Source organism: Leptosomus discolor, chromosome 8 (genome assembly GCF_034619465.1).
Source record: "Leptosomus discolor isolate bLepDis1 chromosome 8, bLepDis1.hap2, whole genome shotgun sequence".
Classification (NCBI taxonomy): domain Eukaryota; kingdom Metazoa; phylum Chordata; class Aves; order Leptosomiformes; family Leptosomidae; genus Leptosomus; species Leptosomus discolor.
The window spans coordinates 57,184,857-57,202,470 of NC_141398.1; the positions used below are offsets into that span (position 1 = coordinate 57,184,857).

At 37.6% G+C, this 17,614-nt stretch overlaps 1 protein-coding gene across 1 annotated transcript in view; it reads left to right on the plus strand.

Annotated features, from left to right (window-relative positions):
- CDH13 (cadherin 13) overlaps positions 1-17,614 on the plus strand; it is a 398,743-nt gene that overhangs the window by 19,949 nt on the left and 361,180 nt on the right. The window lies entirely within an intron of this gene.

Consider the following 17,614-nt stretch of genomic DNA (forward strand, 5'->3'; position numbering starts at 1 on the left):
TTTTCACATACTGAATCATGCTCTTGAAATCATGAAACACAAAGATAGATCAAGGAAACACTTTAGAAAGTAAAATCCCACGGAGTTTTGATGAGGTGGATCAAAATCCCAGTGACCAAAAGCTATTGTTCAATAGCAAAAATGAGCAGAAGTGCAGAGGAAGATAAGCAGGGTCCTTGTCTGAACTCTTCATGGGCAGAGCATGAGGAACAAATATCAGTTTAGGGACCAGGCATTTGCTCAGAACTAAGGAGACTTGTGTTTATTCCCCAGCAGCCACAGATTTCATATAGGTAGGTCATTTGAGAGTCTCAAAACTTGTTAAAGTACTTTTGATGTTCTGTGCCTAGGTATTCATCCCTCTGTCCATCACATAAATATGGAATCAGAACACTTTCTTTCTTTGCAAGTGTGTTATGTGATTGATTAAACTCACATTTGCAAGTTATTTGGGTGCTATGATGGAAGGCTGAAGAAGAATACTAAATGCCTGCAGTTGCTGAGTAAATTCTAGTCATGTTCCAGGTATTTGCTGAGGAAATAGGACTTAATTCCTATGACCATTGTTCTGATCCTTTTTCTACCAATTTTTTCACTTGGAAATTTTTTTTTTTTTCATTATGTCTGCAGAATAAAAGAAAAAACTTTCTTCTATTTGTCTATCTGTCTCCTGTTAAGGTGGGTGCAGAGAAACAGACCTAGTCCAAAACATTTGTGAGCTTTAAGAAATTGTATTTAAGAGAAGAAGGCTATGCTCCTTGGCTTGATGCTGACATAACTGAACTATTTTAATGCACTTTGATGGGGGGTGGGGGGAAGGCTTTAGGTGTTTATATGACTGCTTCTCAAAACAATGATTTTGAGGTTTGATCCCCATGAATCTCGGTGCCAGGTTAGACCCTGTGTGATGATTACAATAAGGAGCATTTGCATATGGCTTAGCACTTGTGGAGGCTGGCAGTAATGTCCCATGCCTTGGTGGGTGTCCGGTGGAATGCTCTGTGCGGAGCCAGCAAGAAGGCAGCCTTGCTGCTGCAAGCAACACGTCTTTCATTGCTACGTTTGCAAGGTGGCTCTGAGGCAGTGCAGGTAATGAGAGATTCTGTTGTGTTTGCACAGGGAGTTAAATAAACATATCGTGCCGTTATAATTTTCCTGTTTTTCCCACTGTATAAACAGCTTACTGGTAGCTTGTCAATCAGCTTCTACTTTGGTGCTACTGATTGCATAGAGAATCATTAAAAACTGACTAAGAAAAGTTTCAAGGCTGATATCAGATAAGCTAAAAGGTTCTAAAACATTGTATTTATCTTCTTGCAAGATAAAGGTTTTTCAGGAGGCTTTTCAACCTGGAGGATCAAAGAGAGCATTTTGTTTGTAACATGTACCCATCACTGCATGCTTTTTCTTCCACTTTAATTGCCATTCTTGTTGGCTGTCTATTAACAAAACCCACCAACTACGCAGAGGATAACTAATTTATGAGTAATGGACAATGCTGTGTGAAATATATTGCTGAACAGAACTCATTTGGTGTTTGAAGACTAAGACTAAAGTCATGCTTAGAATATTACTTGTTCTCCCTCCCAACACACACTAATTAGCAGCAGTGCTTTGCCACTGTAGTCAGTAGGAGGTGATGAATTGGCTCCTTTGAGAATGGGGCCCTTTTTCTCGGGCTGCTCCCTTACAAAGGCTCCCAATCTCTCTTCCAGCTCAGTCTGCCTGGAGGAGACCTAATTTGAACTCTGTTCTCTACAGCCCTTTTCAAGTTAACAGCCCTCAAACCTCCCAAGACTCCTGAGCGAACTGTTAATTTTAAAATACGAATGAAGCATCCCAGCATTGTTTAGACCGCATTGGCCTAGTAGTTCAGTGGACTCCATGGTAGCTGGTAGTGAAACCAAATTTACCAGTTTTATTAGCAGCATTGTGCACCAAAGTAACTGTTTGCATGCCTGGCAGTTGATTTGAGCATGTATGGCAATGGCAGCACGTGCCAGGCATGTCTGGCAGGTTTCTAACGTGAGGATCAACAACATTCATGCTCTCAACAGGCAGAGCTACTGCAGATCTGGAAGGCAGTTGATCTCTGCCTGGCAAGAATATTTTGAATGTGAGTAGCCTTATTGAAGAGCTGGTTAACTTAACTTGCCTGGGCTACAATGCATGCACAGCAGGTCCTTACCTGTGTGATGAATAAGTTTAAATGCTCCTAGAAAGCTTTTTTTTAAGTGATATGTGTTTGTAAGGTTAAGGCTACTCATTTTGAATTAGCTGCAGTGTAGAACCAATGTAATGAACACAGTTAAGCACTGTAATTCTTGGTCTGTCAATAAGCTGGATATGCTGACAAATACGACTTGTTTAATAATTATAAATGGATGGAGTTTAAGTGTTCTTTACTCTTTCATGGGTCTGTTCTGCAGTTCTCAAAAGTAAATCTTTTCCTGGAGCATTCTCTATCATATCTTACACTGTATAATTTCGGCAGTATCAGTTTCTAAGCTAATGTTTAATTTGTAATCCTTGTTAATGAAAGCCATCTTCTGCGGATGAGTGCATTGTTTGTATCTGTATGTTCTTTGTTAATTCAGGGTGTACATCTGTTTTCTGAAGACTTATAGAAATCTTAAGAAAAGATAAACTGTTTTTGCTGGTTTGACTTTTTCCATCAAAAAGCGTATTTAGTACACATTTGCAAACTGACTAGTGAAGTGTTCAGTATTTTTTTAATCTCCACTTGTAGCTTAGAAGAACTAAATCCAGTTTCAAAATGTCCATTTGTTTTATGACTTCTGCTGGTTGTTTGCCATCTGTGGTAATGCTGGGCATCTGCAAGGGTGAAGATACGGACTCAAGGGCAGCAAAACCAAAGATGAAGATTTTGAAAGACCTTTCAGTCTAAATTGGTGCTTTATTTCAAAATATGTAGGGAAGAACTGCTGATGTTGTTGGAAGTCATGGAACACACTCTAAAATGTCAGTCTCCAAGAATGTTTTTATCTGTTTTTCTTTTATTTTGAAGAAAGTGTCATTATCATCTGTCAGGTTAAAGCCAACTCCTGTTCTAAAGCCCGATGTTGGGAGTGCTGGCCATTTTGAGGGAGAAAAATTAGACTAAGCAGAAGCTCATAGATGTGTTTTCAGTCCAGAAGGTTTTTTTCTATCAATACTGTCTCTCTTGTGTACCTACTTAATTATTTAATCATTTATTCTCATTCAAAATACTCAGTTGGTTACAGAAGCTATTACTGTATAAATTTTATTTTTATGTATACTGTAAACCTTTCAAGAATTACTTTCCTCTCAGTAAATTACTTTCCTCTGTCTTCCTCATGTACTGGGATGCTGATTACTCTTATGAGAATCCTGAGTTGTACATTTCTAAATTTCAGATTGCGATAACTGACACCCCCCCCCCCCGACTTTGTGAATAGTATTGGTTTAAAAAACCCCAACAAATGAACAACCCAACCCCTCAGAAAAACCCAAAACCAAACATCAACATTTAAAGTTTTATTGACAAACAAATCTGTGAAGTTTTCCTAAACTACTTATGATTATAGCCTGTAGATTAAAGTTAATGTACCTTAATGGACTCAGCATAGGTGGAAAAATAAGTATAGGTACAGTTAAGGTTGACTAAGCATTTGTGTTCAACTTCTGAGTTTTCTGAACTTCTCACATTTGAGACATTTTTCCTCAGTTGTTGTCTGTATTTTTCTCAAGTTTGAATTTTATTTTATCTTAAAAAAACAAATCCCAAACAAAAAAGAGTAAACCACACTTCAACTCAAAAAGGAAAACAGGTATTTTTATATGCAGCAGAAACAAAAATGCCCACTTTCTTTCTGTAAAAACAAATCTTCTGCAGTGTACAGTTCAAGTAGTGTAGGAGGACAGCTGAAATTCAGTAATGCAGTATTACTCATTGTTAAACTTTTTTATTTGGGTGAAAGTTGGTTGTGATTTGACAGGGGTAGAGGACTTTGTTTAAATAAATAAAATAGTATATAGTGTGTGTTTGTGGTTTGCTTTATTGGGCAGTGTGGAAATAGCCTTCTTGAGGCTTTGGTACTTCACAAGATCCAGGTTCAAGTAAAACCAGCTTATTTTCTTTGTGTGTTGCATCATGATGTGTCTGCCCTAAAAGTGTGGGTTGTTAAATTCTTCTCTTTCAATAAAGTATGGTTCCAAAATGCTAGAAAATTCTGTATATTAACTGAAGAGTAAATTTTTCCTATAAAGGTGCCAGATGCCAAAGGTAAGTTTACATGAAAACTCAGTTGCTTTTCCCCACTATAAAAATGTTCTGTAATTGCATAGTTGCATCTATTTCTCAGTGGAACTTTCTTAGGTTTTCTTTTGAGAGCTCAGAGAAATTATTGTCCATGAAATTAATTTACATCTTAGATGCCTTTTAGAATATTGCAGAAAAGATGTTGCCTTCATATTGCTGTGAAATCATTCTAAATAATTGTGCTAAATTGTATTAAAAAGCTCCAGGATAGAGAAGACTGAGCATAAGGATAAAGGTCATATATAATTTCTCCTCTGCAATTCAAGTGAGGCAATTTGACGTTGCACAGTCAACTGAAAGGCATCTTTTGCAATGGAATAGTTGGAGGGTGAATAACATCGTTTTGACTGCTTTTTCCAAGTCATACTTTGAATGGTAGTTTGTCTAGAGAGGCTGTTCATCCCTCCTGCTGCTTTACCTGGGGAATAGAGTAGAAGATAATAAAAGGAAACACTGCAATATGTACTAATTGAGAGATGTAGTACATCTCTGAAGCTGCTTTTGCAGCAGATGCTGAATGATTTGCTCCTGACTGGACCAGTAAGACATCTGCTGCTCTCTTGGCACATCATTTGTCTATTTGTAGTTCTTCCAGCACATGTTGAAATTTGTTGTGACGGGTGCTTTAGACTGTCCCCTGGATTATTGAGCAAGAAGTCATGTACATGCCAGTGGAGCAACCTGCATGGGACTTCAGAAGTAGCCCAGGCAATGCAAAGACTATGGAAGCACTGCGAACTCAGGCTGAAATGCGGTACCTCTTTGACTTATTTTCTTGATAAATAATTCTGTGTTACAAACATGGAGCCTTCTGCCTGTGCAGCATGTCAGGCTTAGTGGCAGAAATCAGTCCAGCACAATCCACTGCCAAGAAGGGATGGGTAGAACATGCAAATAAAACAACATGTAGAAGCAAACCAAACGAGCTGTCTGCTGACTTATGGATCTTTGAGGTTATTGGATTGCAAGACAACTGACAAACTGCAAAAGCAGTGGAGCCACTGCTAGATCATGCACTCCTCTAGACCTGGGGAGGAAAGGAAGGTGATGCAAACAGCATGCTCTTTTCTTTTGTCTCTGAAAGGAAAGGAGGAGTCAAAGAAAGTATATTGCCTGGAATACCTCAAATCATTAGAATAGCTGAGAGGTTCTGGGGTACTGTCTGAGCAATTTGGGGAACAGATAAAAACAGTGATGACTAATTCATATAGAGGAAATCCATAAGAGCAAGCTAAAGCGAGACAAGTGTGACAGATATAGGAATCCAGCCAGCATGGCACAGAAGAAATTGAAAGGCTCAGTTTTGGGCAAACTTGTCAGGGGCCAGAATCCTATTTTACCATAGAAGGAAGAAGCTGTAACATGCAGTAGTTGAAAGATGTTTCTGGAGGAGGAGGATGAGGGTGATAAATGTTCTGTCATATCCCAAACATTCAAACGACTATGTGTCACAAAAGGATGCCAAACTCCCAGCTGTCCTATCTGCAACCAGGCCACTGGTTCAAATACTGATCTGCTGCCAGCTGGCCTCTGGGCTGTGATTGCAGAGAGAGCCCAGCAGCACTTGTATGCAGAATTATTAGGCTTGAGAAACATGATCTCTTAGGAATGCATGGCAAAATCATTCCAAGGCCAGTGCATAAATAAAGCATAGTTATTAAAAAAGCCCAAGTGATTCTTCAGGGCAAGTAAAGTTGGAAAACTTCAGAGACTTAAATAGGAAATGTCCTATATTTCAGAGCAACAGAGGAGAGTACTCAGCTTTCTGGAGGAAAGAGTTCAGCCTGCAGTGATACATGAAGAATATTAAGGCTCATTAAACAGTATGTGATGCAAGATAGTTATTTATAAAATATTTGGGGGGTGGTGGTGCAGCAGAACTGATCTGGAGAAATCAAAAACTTGAGAACCAAGTTCACAAGTTTCAGATTGGTGTATCTTTGTTTTAACACTGATTCCTACCTTGGGTTTTTTATCGTTAATTTTTGTTTCCAGTGTACATTTAAGGTAATTCACAGATTTACTTTTTTATTTGCAAAAATTGTTTGAATATACACTCTGCGTATTAAACAGTCACTACAGAGTGTTTTTATCAAAACAGATGATTATAAACATAGTACAACTTTTTCTTTTCAGCTCACTTGTGTTGGATTATGAGCTTAATATCTTTTCTCTTTATGTTTATTTTAAGATTCATTCTTTAATTCCTTTTTCATGGAGTTAAAGATTTTTTTTTTTTTTCAGCTTTTTCTGGTTTCCCTGCTTGTCACCTTTACTGGATCTCTGAGCCACACTTTGAATATTTCTGCTTAGACTAACTCTTATTAGTTCAAAGCACAGCTACATAGTTTAAATTGATCAAGGTTTCCAAAGCAATTATAACAACTGCTTTTGGAAGACACAGTTGCAGTTTTCATTTTGATACTATATGAAAGCGTGCGTTTCTTCAAAGCTGCAAATGCAAGCCAGTAAAAGGCAGCTGGTAATTATTCTCTAATAAACATAGTAGGAAGTACATGAAAAACCTTAGGGGACACATATATTGCCTGCAGAGCGATTAATAAAAATCTCAGGACACTTAAAAGAAAATTCAGCCTGAAAATAAATGTGTATTTATCTATGCGTTTGGGTCCATTCCAAATTAACAGGTCTGTTGTGGTCAAATTTGCTATTTGTTTACTAACTTGCCTTTGCTTGTTGTCTTTCAACAGGCTATTGCAGTTTAGGGGAAAATTGTTATTCTTTATTCACTCTTAATTTCACTTATAAAATACTTTACGCTTCAAATATCTGCTTTCTCTCAATCCCAAATAATTAAAGTTTTAATAACTTACTTCCCTATTTTAATTTGTTTTGCTTGTAAACATTTGAGCATGGGTAAAATGTGATGCAACTCCATGCAATAACCAAACCACTCACAAACACTTGGACAAAGTTCTCTGCTCGTGAATGATTTGTAGAGCATTGTCTCTCAATTTTTCCTGAATATTATCTTTTCAGAATGCATTTTGCTAAATCAAAGGTGTTCATTGAAAGATGCAAGCAAAAGAAACAAAAGTGTGACAGCTGGAATCCTTGAGAAAAGAGCAGAGAAACTATTGATTGTAGAACAGCCATATTCGTGGCTGCACTCAGGCTACAAGTAGTTTGCTTTTTGCAAGGCTAAGGCCTGGTTCAAAAGAGAACATTAAACCAAAACTGGACCCTGAGGAGGAGAAAGGGAGAGGGAGTTTACGTGAGCTGAGTAATTTTGGTCAGGGATGGCATAAAACCTGACAAGCATGCAAGGCTGCAGTGTCAAAGCAGCATGTGTACTGTGGTTAGCAGTCCTGTAAGCCAGAGGATGGAGGTAATTGGACTAGGAGAAATGCATTCCCAATGCAGGAAAAGACTGAGTGAAAGGAGGAAAAATATAAACTCAAACTTCTGTAAATTTAACTTTCTCTTTGGATGGAAAAGTAACAAGTTTGCTTTGAAGAATTCAGTTCTGTGACATCCACAAACGTAGCCTGTCATGACTTTCTGAATGGAGAGTTGGACCGAGTCCTCCAATCAGCGGGTCTTGTTATGCCCAGGTACCAAAGTCGGTAGGACTTGCTTCAAAGGAGTGAAAGATGTTAAAAACGAGTTTATGTTCAGCCTTTGAAACTGAAAGTTGTGGTTTTGTCATTAAAAGTGTGTCGTTGTGTTTTTGTCACTTAAATCCAACTCCTTCATGTTACAGCTTGCCATGGTTTGGTATCAATGCACTTTTATGATCAGTCCCACTGTTTGTGGTAGGCTACCTTGCTAGAGACTGTGCTGTATCCTTTTGTAAGATATTACATCACAGTCCCTAAAATGATGATGAATCATGAAAGGTTAGCGTTTTTTTGGAAGGCTGCTAAACATCTTCTAGTTGAGACATAAGCTTCCCAGGTGCTGCTACCTCTCCTTGCTTAATTTCTGCATCTGAAAGCATGGCTAGACTTTAGCCATTGTACTGGGGAAATAAAGAGTGAATAAAATAAGTGTACAGATGCATAGATTCATCCCACCTTTCTCTAGTACTTATTTGAGATGTCAAAGTGAGGTGTACCAGGGCTCTAGTAAATGATTGTGTTATCAATGGAGAGAAAACAGGCACCATCAGACAATGTTTTTAACTCTTTTGAAATCCACATAGTCATCATCTCTGGAGGTGACCCATCCATCCACTGGCTGTGGAGTGACCTTAAGCTGACTCAGTCCCTGTTAGGGGTGCTTTGCAAGTCTGAATTAAGTGGGAAAAGTCTGTGTTTCTGTGCGTTTTCTTTCGCTGTTTATTTGAGTCTCAATAAGAGAGTGGATTCTGTGTTTTGAGCTGGATTGCATTGGTTTCTTACAGGTGTGAACACAGTAATCCCCTGCTGACTGCACCACTGGCTTGTGGGTGCTTTTTTCTTGGCAAAAGGGACAGTTAAGGTTATTAAACACAGCTGGTAGAGCTAGATATAAACCGGTGTCTGCTAGTCCACCGTAAATCATGCTGCCCACAAGACAGTAAAAATTGCATTCCATAGCCTACTCCCAGCAAGCCTCCATTGTTTTCCCTTTTTAATGCAAACCATCCCATTATGAAATACACTGTAGTTTATCATGTTCTGATGCTCTTGCACCACGCCAAGTATGCTGGCATGAAAATCGATGCAATAGGCACACCGCAACCTTTAATACTCTGGTTTCTGTCGTTGCTCTGTGAGCTAGATCACCAGTTGAAAATTGCCGCACACCCTGTTTAGTTTTTGTGATTTTATTTTATTTTTACAAATAACTAGCATTTTAAAATAAACTGATAAAAAGCCTGCTCCCTGCTGATACGGTAGTTGCATTTGTTATTGCTTTGTGTGTTAGGTGGAGGAGAGTGTTCTGTTACTAATGGTTTAAGTCATGACTAATGCTATGTGCCAACAACAGAGATACAGATTCAAATTTAAATAAACTACCCAGGCAGTGTTTTACAGGATGTGTTTCTTGTTGGCAATTTGTTGTTCCTGACAGCCTAGGATCCTCAGGCCGTTGTTATGCCAGCCACTGGGATTAGAACACACACAGGCTGAGCTTATAAATGTTTCACAACTTCTGTGATGGAACAGTGGAATTTTAAAATGTGGGGTTTTAAAATGTAATCAGATATTCTTTTGGAAGTTGTTAATGTGAAAGAAGCCAGGTTTGGTGGGGTTTGATTTTATTTTTGATGCAGCATCAGCGTTAATACTTCAGTATCAGCTATTCTAGTGCTACTTGCTGGGCCAAAGTGAGCTTTGGGGTAATGAGGCACAAAGTTAGGCTGCCAAGGCAGGTTTCTGTGTTAAATTTGAAACATTTTATTAGTGCATCTAAACAAACCTGATTCGTGTAACTATCTCCATTAGTGGGGAGTATTCTCAAAGCACCGAGCGCTTTCGTCCACTTTCTGGTAGAAAAAGCTGTGGCTCCATCAGTTCAAAATAGTTCTGAAAGGTATGTAGATATTTAAGACAGATCTTACAGAAATAGTTTCTTTTACATACCAATGTTGTGATTTAATTTGAGTAATGCTTCTGTTAAGTCACATTGTCTACATATCATTCAGAAGTTTTACGACAAATATTATTTCATAGCCATGGTGCTCTTGGAATATTAGTAGGATGAAATTTTCAGGTGGAAGCATTTTGTAATAATTTATATAGTTAGAAGAAACAGATAAGCTTCTGGCTTCACAAGCTAGTCTTCAGCTCTGAAGTGGAGGGAACAAGATTCCTGCTCAAGCAGATCTAGGAACCTTTGTTTTCAGTTCAGTTTAACTTTGTTACCTTTTGTGAAGAGCTGGCTAACCAAAAAGTTTGTCCATCTCTTGTCCTGCGTGTATTTATTACACCCTAGTGACCCAGATTATGATTTGATGTGGTATGTGGTAATACACAGAAACAAGTTAAAGCTGCTGTGTGCTGGGTGAAATGTGAAGTTGAATGTAAAGGCAGCTCCTTATTCAACTGTTTACAGCCGCTAGATAACGCCTTGTCTGTCTTACGCTGCTCCCTACAATCCGTCAACTTCTCTTGCCCACCAGAAATGAGAAAGCTAAGTCAAACCTGGAAAGCTACAGGAAGAAAATCTTTTGATGCCAGAAGATTCTTCCACTTCAGGTGCATAAAGCAGTAGATTTTGTGGGATTGATCTCTGAGATAGACATTGCTTAAAACACTTCTTCACAGCATTGTTTAATTATTGAGAGCTTTCTTCTTGAATACATTACAGAAGCATTCAGTATTTCTCATTGGACTTTAATGACAAGGAAGCATGTTTTGAACTTTAGAGCGCTGGGTTTTCTTAGTCTGGCTTTTTTATTTTCTTTATTTTTAATTAGAGCAATTATTTTAAATGAGATTAGTATTTGGAATGTGGCTGTTTGAGATGTACTCCACTGGGGCCTTCACCTTTATCACACCAGTGTTTCTGAAGTTCCCCTGACGGCTTCTCACAATCTCTTTGGTGAAGTATACTGTTTTTCCTTATCTTTCCCTGCAAACGCCTCACAAGTGTCTGTCCACAGACATTCAATTCCAGATCTCCAAATTAAAAACCATTCTAAACAAATAGATGATAGACCGGTGGTTTTTTTGTCCCCTGTATCATGAAGTGAGATTAGGTAGAAGGTATTTTTATACAAAATGGGGTGTCCATTTTTTATCTCTGCATTTATCTAAAATGTCAAAGCTAAAATTATCAGACACAAATGCTTTGTGATAGCATAACAAATGGTTTATTAATCTGCTTATGATTTCATTAAATCCTTTGATAATCCTAATATCACTGATACATTTTTTTTTATTCAGGAGTCAATTGTGTGTTAGACTTGGTGTTTCAGAATAATAACATGGCATATATTTGTTTCATGATTATAGCTTTTGTTTAACCGTATGTTTTAAACCATATAATTACAGAATTGAGTCAAGTCCAGTGTGTCATGGAACTAATACATTGTTGATGTATTATCACAAACTTGTGATAAATATTTACCACCCTATTCTAATCCTTTTTTTTATAGGGAAACTGTACAGTCTAATTGCTAGAAAAAAAAGCCTGATTTTATTCAAATGTTATAAAAGAAACATTGCTCAGGGATGCAAACAGTAATCAGTATTTATAAAGTTACACTCTTAACATTAATTTGCCCTAGCAAAGTATTCAGAATCATGACTTTATTGAGAATTATTGAGAATGTGTTTTGTCATTGCTGAGAAATACTGTTCTGAGGCTATTGTATTTTTTGTTGGTTTTATTCCTCCCCATAACGAAGGTTCAGGACAGATTTAGTCACTGCTTTAATTATTGTTTCCTTTTTATATTAAGAAACTCATTTTATTGCCACCCTCCAGCCCTGAATCGCTACCAAAAGATGTGCCTTGTAAAGCATATCCCCATCTGTTATACACTGGTGAAATACTGCTGAAAGTGGTGGCATTGTGCTGACTTGTAACAACTGGGGTGCTTGTCCTCATTTTAGAGGTCTTGGCTAATTCTTACACAGGCTTTCATTAGTAAATGTGTTCCTAAGACTCTAGTCCTGTTCCCTTTTAAGCAATGGCCAAAGTCCAGTTAAATTCTGTGAAGTCAAGAATAAGGTGACAGCTCAGAATTGTAACAAGAATGTGTTGGTTCTTTGTGTTACGATTCCCTCAATGTGACGTCTTGCACACCGTCATTTCTGAAAAGATGTGCTAAAGGGCAAATTACTGTTTTCGTAGTTATCACTTCAAATTTGATCTGTCCCAAAACTTGTTTGGAAGATTGCTAAATGAAAAGGGATTTCCTGTGTCTATCAACATTAGACTTTGTTAAAAGTTTCATAGTGTAACTTGGCAGCAAGTCTAACCTCGGTGACCATGGGCCATGTCCCACATGGCTTCGTGTTTGAGCAGCCCCCATTAAGCCGGAGGGACCAGCTGGCCTTTCAGGACAGCATTTCAACACGCGCTGAGTTCAGAATTAACTTCCAATAAACCCAGCTTGTGAGGGATCTGTTCTTAGCTCTGGTTGAGTGTGAAAGGTTTAGCTCTTCCTAAGCCAGAATTAACCACTAAAATCTCTATTATGGGATGGAGTAGGTGTTTTCAAATGAAGGAATCAAATCCCACGCCATGAAAAAAGTTCACCAGCCGTGTGAAATTCTGCAGCCTTCAGTCTTCTTTCCCCTGGACATTTCAATGTAATATCTTTGGTACCGGAATAGGTATGATCAAATATGATTTATCCCTTAGACCTAGAAGGAAGCAATTAATTATCTAACCATGATTTAATTCATTACTATCATTAGAGCAGAGATAATAATATGCTTATTAGATCTCACAGAAGCAATGACAGCCTGTACCTTTTTTCCAATACAATAAGAGAGTGGTGAGCCTGTTAAAGTATTACCCTTTATCTTCAGGTACAGTATCGAACTCGGATATCTTTCTGTGTAGCTTTCAGTGATGGATGGAGGATTGCTGTACAACATGCAGACCAGTGTTCTTTCACACATGGTTTTGAAAGCCTCATGCTCATGAATTTTCTCTGGAAACAATGTCAATTATATGACCTAACAGTAATAATATAAGATAAAGCCAAAGTTATCTTAGCTTCCACATAGAGCTACCTGAAATACTTATTTATTTTGCATCTCAATGCATAGTAATGCTTTTGTGCATGCTGAGCCCTAGCTGGAATATTCACATTAATTAATTGCTCATAACAGAGAAGTATATTAGTCAATAAACATCTTTTGTGGATAATTAAACTGAAAAATGAAGTTAAGGGACTTAATCCCTAGATACAGGAATATTTGTGAATATTTTGCAAATCTTTGTGTTTCTTTCCTGCTGATGACAAAAAAAAAGGGATAGTCCGTGTACCACAAGGTAAAAATAATGGGGAAAATCTTCATTTTCTATTGCTCTGGAGCACTTGCTTCTTGCTCATTTGTTCCAGTGGTTGGTGTCCAAAGGCGTTTGTACTTTATACAAAACTTGTCTCTGCTCCCTATTCTGATCAAAAAACCAAAAAATCTCTCACACCTAGAAAGGGATGTGTACATAATGCTCTGGGGTTATTCCTGGCAGATACAGCTTAACCCTCAAAACCGCAACAGAAGTAACATTATTTGTAAACTTCGGAGTTAACCAGATGTGAAATTATTTGAGGTATTTAAACAAATCCAACAGACAGGAGGCTGTTGAGAAAAACCTTTCACCAAAGCTCTTTTCCATACATTTCAGACTGCTTATGTTAATAGCTCTGCTACAATAACTATATTTAATGCAGTATTCAGGAAGAAGGCATAATCTGTAACAGGTTACAAAAAAAAACCCCAAAACCAACATAGCTGCTTTATGTTAATTTTTTTTTTTTTTTTTTTTCCTGCAGGTAGTACCTTAATGTTTAGATGTGATTCTGAGAAAATATGAATTCATGTAAGGGAAAAAAATGTTGCATTTTCCCCTGTCATTAGGCTCTCCTCTAAGAATGCCTTATTATAACTTTGGCAGTGCAGCAGGATTTATAATATTGAATACATTGTGTCAGCTCTCTTGTTTGCAGGAGGATAAAGTTCCATTATTCAGAGCTTTACTTCAAATCCTTCCATTGTCGTACAATTAAACACAGTCCTTTTCTAGTACTAAACCTCATACTTCAAGAAAATAAGCTTTCAAGATGAAGTACATAGGGTTTACGTATTGCAGGTAATGTATTGAGCTCATAAAAGGAACCACCAAGCCTATGAGAATAGCACATGGTTGAGGAGTTGAGATTGGACGCAATTTCTGTTCATTTAGGCCTTTTAGTCTTTGCCTTGGCTGAAGACCATGTTCAGGCTGCAGAAAGCATGTTGACTGTCTGGATTGGAAGGACTTTTTTTTTTTCCTCTTTCTGTATTTAATCATCAGACTAAGCACATAACATGAGCTGGATTTTATGATGTAAATAAGTGTTAGTGAGGTGAATTATGCCAGTGCACTCAAGGACATTTACTTGGGCCTTGAGTAAGTACAGGGCTGATTTTGAGGGGATACAGAGGACTTATGTGTTTTAGTGTTTTCTATTTTTTCCTCATTAAGGGCAGAAATAAGCATGATATATGCCTGTAGGGCTTTTGAGTGCAGTAATGTGTCCCAGGAGGCCTGCAAGGATTTGGGTAGTGCATGGACGACATACAGGATTATTATTTGTATTGTTTTTAAATCAGGATTAGTCACCTCAAGGGTAAAATATGTATATTCAGTGAAGTTTCTTCTTTGGTCTATTTTTTTTTTTTATCATCAAATTAAGCAAGAGGATGAATCTCAAACAGGAATGGTCAATGTCTCACTTGGAGATGGAACACTTTGTTTTCCTTGTTCTGTCACTCAAACTCAACTCAAAGTGGAAGCTCACAGTTCCATTTTTTTTGTCTATTTGAAAATTACTCTCCTTGGACAATGGGCAGTCTACATGGATGGTGTTTTGTTGTCCATGTAGAATTTGCAGTCTTAATAGTTTTCTAAGTAGACCTGTGACTTGGTCTTGTGACATGCAGAGCATCAAATTTTGGTAAAATTCAAGAAATTTGAATTTTTGTAAATACACTTTTAAAATACCTTTTTTTTCTTCCTGAGCTCCAGGATTTCTTTGGTCATACTTTTTCTTCTTACAATTCGAAAATAAACAAGTTCTGAAATACTTCAGACACTAGAAAAAGTATAAATGTTCCATATGACAAGTTCTTTCCCTAACGTAAGTCCCAGAGCTCAGGCCTAAAGCCCATCTGTCACCATATATAGCTAAAAACAAGCTTGGAAATAAGTGGATATTCACAGCACCATAATGAAGTTTTGGAATGCAATGAGAAAACAGCAGTTTTCCGTGTTGTGATTTGAGTGTTATTTATTGTATTAGCATTGCTCTATGTTGTAGTAACTTAAAATATATACTTTAGATTTTGTGTTACGTGACGTGAATGAACACTGGAAAATTGACTTCATACTAGTTAATATTACTGTGATTTCAGAACTTAAATTCCATTCATAGTTTAGAAATAAGAAGAAAGATGTAGTTTTTCTTGAAAAAAGCTATTTGGGCTCTTTTTGGGGTTGCTTTTCTTCCTCTACTCTTCTTGCTGCAAGGGAATTCGCACAATTGGAGAGTCTGCAGATTGCTAGTACAGTAATAAAACAGATGTTCATATAGCTTTCAAAAAGTCTCCAAATTAGACTTTTGCCACACTAGATTCCTGATGTTATAGCTCTGCTGTGTTGGAGCTTGCACTTATCTACAGCCAAAACTCCACTGCAGTTACACTTCCAGCCTAAAACTTTCTAGCAAGTCTGTTAACTACCTTAGTGCATTGTTTATAACTAGAACATCAGTTAAGATAAGGCCTCCACTATGCTGTGCCCTGCCTGGAAGATTTTTCAGCCTAACTACAAAGTCAAGTGGTTTTTGCAAACAAAGCCAAAGCCAAAGGGCAGCTCAGTGCATGTCCCAGTCGGTCCTCAGTCAGGTATTTGTTCCCTACCTCTGAGATTTCCCCTACATTGTCTGTGCAAAAAGGTCTGCTAATCAAAGAGGAGTAGATTTGTTTTTGAAGGGAATGAGATGAGGGTGCCACCCCCTTCTTTTTTCCCATTACTGCTGGCGATTCTTCTGTGAAAGACCCTAAACAATTCCTTTCTCTTTCTGAATGCTGCCCTTTTCATGTGTTTGTACAGAGTTATCAGATCTCACCTTTTTTTTTTCTCTTAGCCAGGCTTGATAGGTCTGGCTCTCTCAATCATTACCTTAGATCAATATTTCTAGCCCCTTGATTGTTTGTATTTCCCTTCAGTGACTTGCCAATATTTTTGTGCAGGGGAGTGCAATATTCCAGATGCCATTGCATCGGAGCTATAAAAAGCACAATTGCTGTCTTCCTGTGTCAAGAGGGAGATACTGCTGTAACTATTGCCTAAACGCGATCTCTCCCTTTGCTACGTCGTGATCTGTGTTTTGTCCGTGTGCTGGCTGAGTTCAGGACACTGTTCCCTGCACCCCGAAACATACTGAGCAGCTGTACTATGAGAGCGTTTTATTTGTATTTATCGTTCATCATTACAAGTGATGCCTAAACAGGATTCTTTGGAAAACAAAGCAAAGACCTAGCCCAAATGCTGCTTGTGACAATGGAAGAAATTCTCTTTGACTTCAGAGGTTTTTCAGTCAGGCCCTTACTGTAACATTTCAGATACTGTTGTCAAGTAATTGCTTTGTAAATTGTTGTCTTTCTCTCGGTAGCAATTGCTCTTTCATCTTGGATTAAGATGCATAGTTTGGGTCTTACATGTTAAACTTTCAAAAACAACAGGTACAGAATTTACATCTATTTTTTACTTTTATTTGAATGTTATTGAATATAATGCAGTCGGTAAAATAAGTTTACACTTTATCCTTGGGGAAGAAGTATTTCTAGACAAAACAAATCATTATTTCAGGGCTCTTCAAAGATCAAAGGCATAGAAAACTTTGAGGAAGAGTGATGGCAATATTTTTTTTAACAAAATGTATATTTTCTTTTGAAAGACAGGATAGAGAAAAAGGATTTCTAAAAGGTGATCTTAGGATATATCATTAAGAGAAAGTTCATTAGTGACTTCCACATGTAGGGTTGGTACTACTTTGATTTGGGTCAAATGCTCATTCGATATAGTATCCACACTTTTTTGCCAAAACCTTTATTGAAATAATTTGGTGGCCAACTGTAGTGATACTAAAGAATGTGGGATTTTAGTTAAAGCAGTATACACTGATGACCTAGTTAATATTGTTTAGTATTATGAGTGAATGATGAAGTCCAATAGAAAATTGCAAAGTAGGGTTTGTAATTGAATAAGCAAAACTGAGTAGTATCTCCAATATGGAACCATCATGTGCCAGAAGTACTAGTTTTTAAAGAAGAGAAAATATAATATTGTTTGGAAAGGCAACTAATGATGATAGTATGCATAACGAGCTAAAGTAAGCATAAATTTACCTCTGTTTTTTATAAATTAGTGTCTGTAAAAGATTGTGAGAATAAAATTGGAAGGCTGGATACTTGGCTTGGAATGGGTGCTTAATCCATCATTTACGCATTCACCCAAATAACCGAGCTAATGAGCAGTCGTTTTCAGATTCTACGAGGACTCAGGCATTTAATGTTAAATATGTGCTCGCGTGCATCACCTGACGTTAAATTCTCAATGCATGGATAGATCTTTTGACTTGAGAAGGATTCATAGCGAACGTAGATAATACATGGAATGAGCACTCTGTTAAATT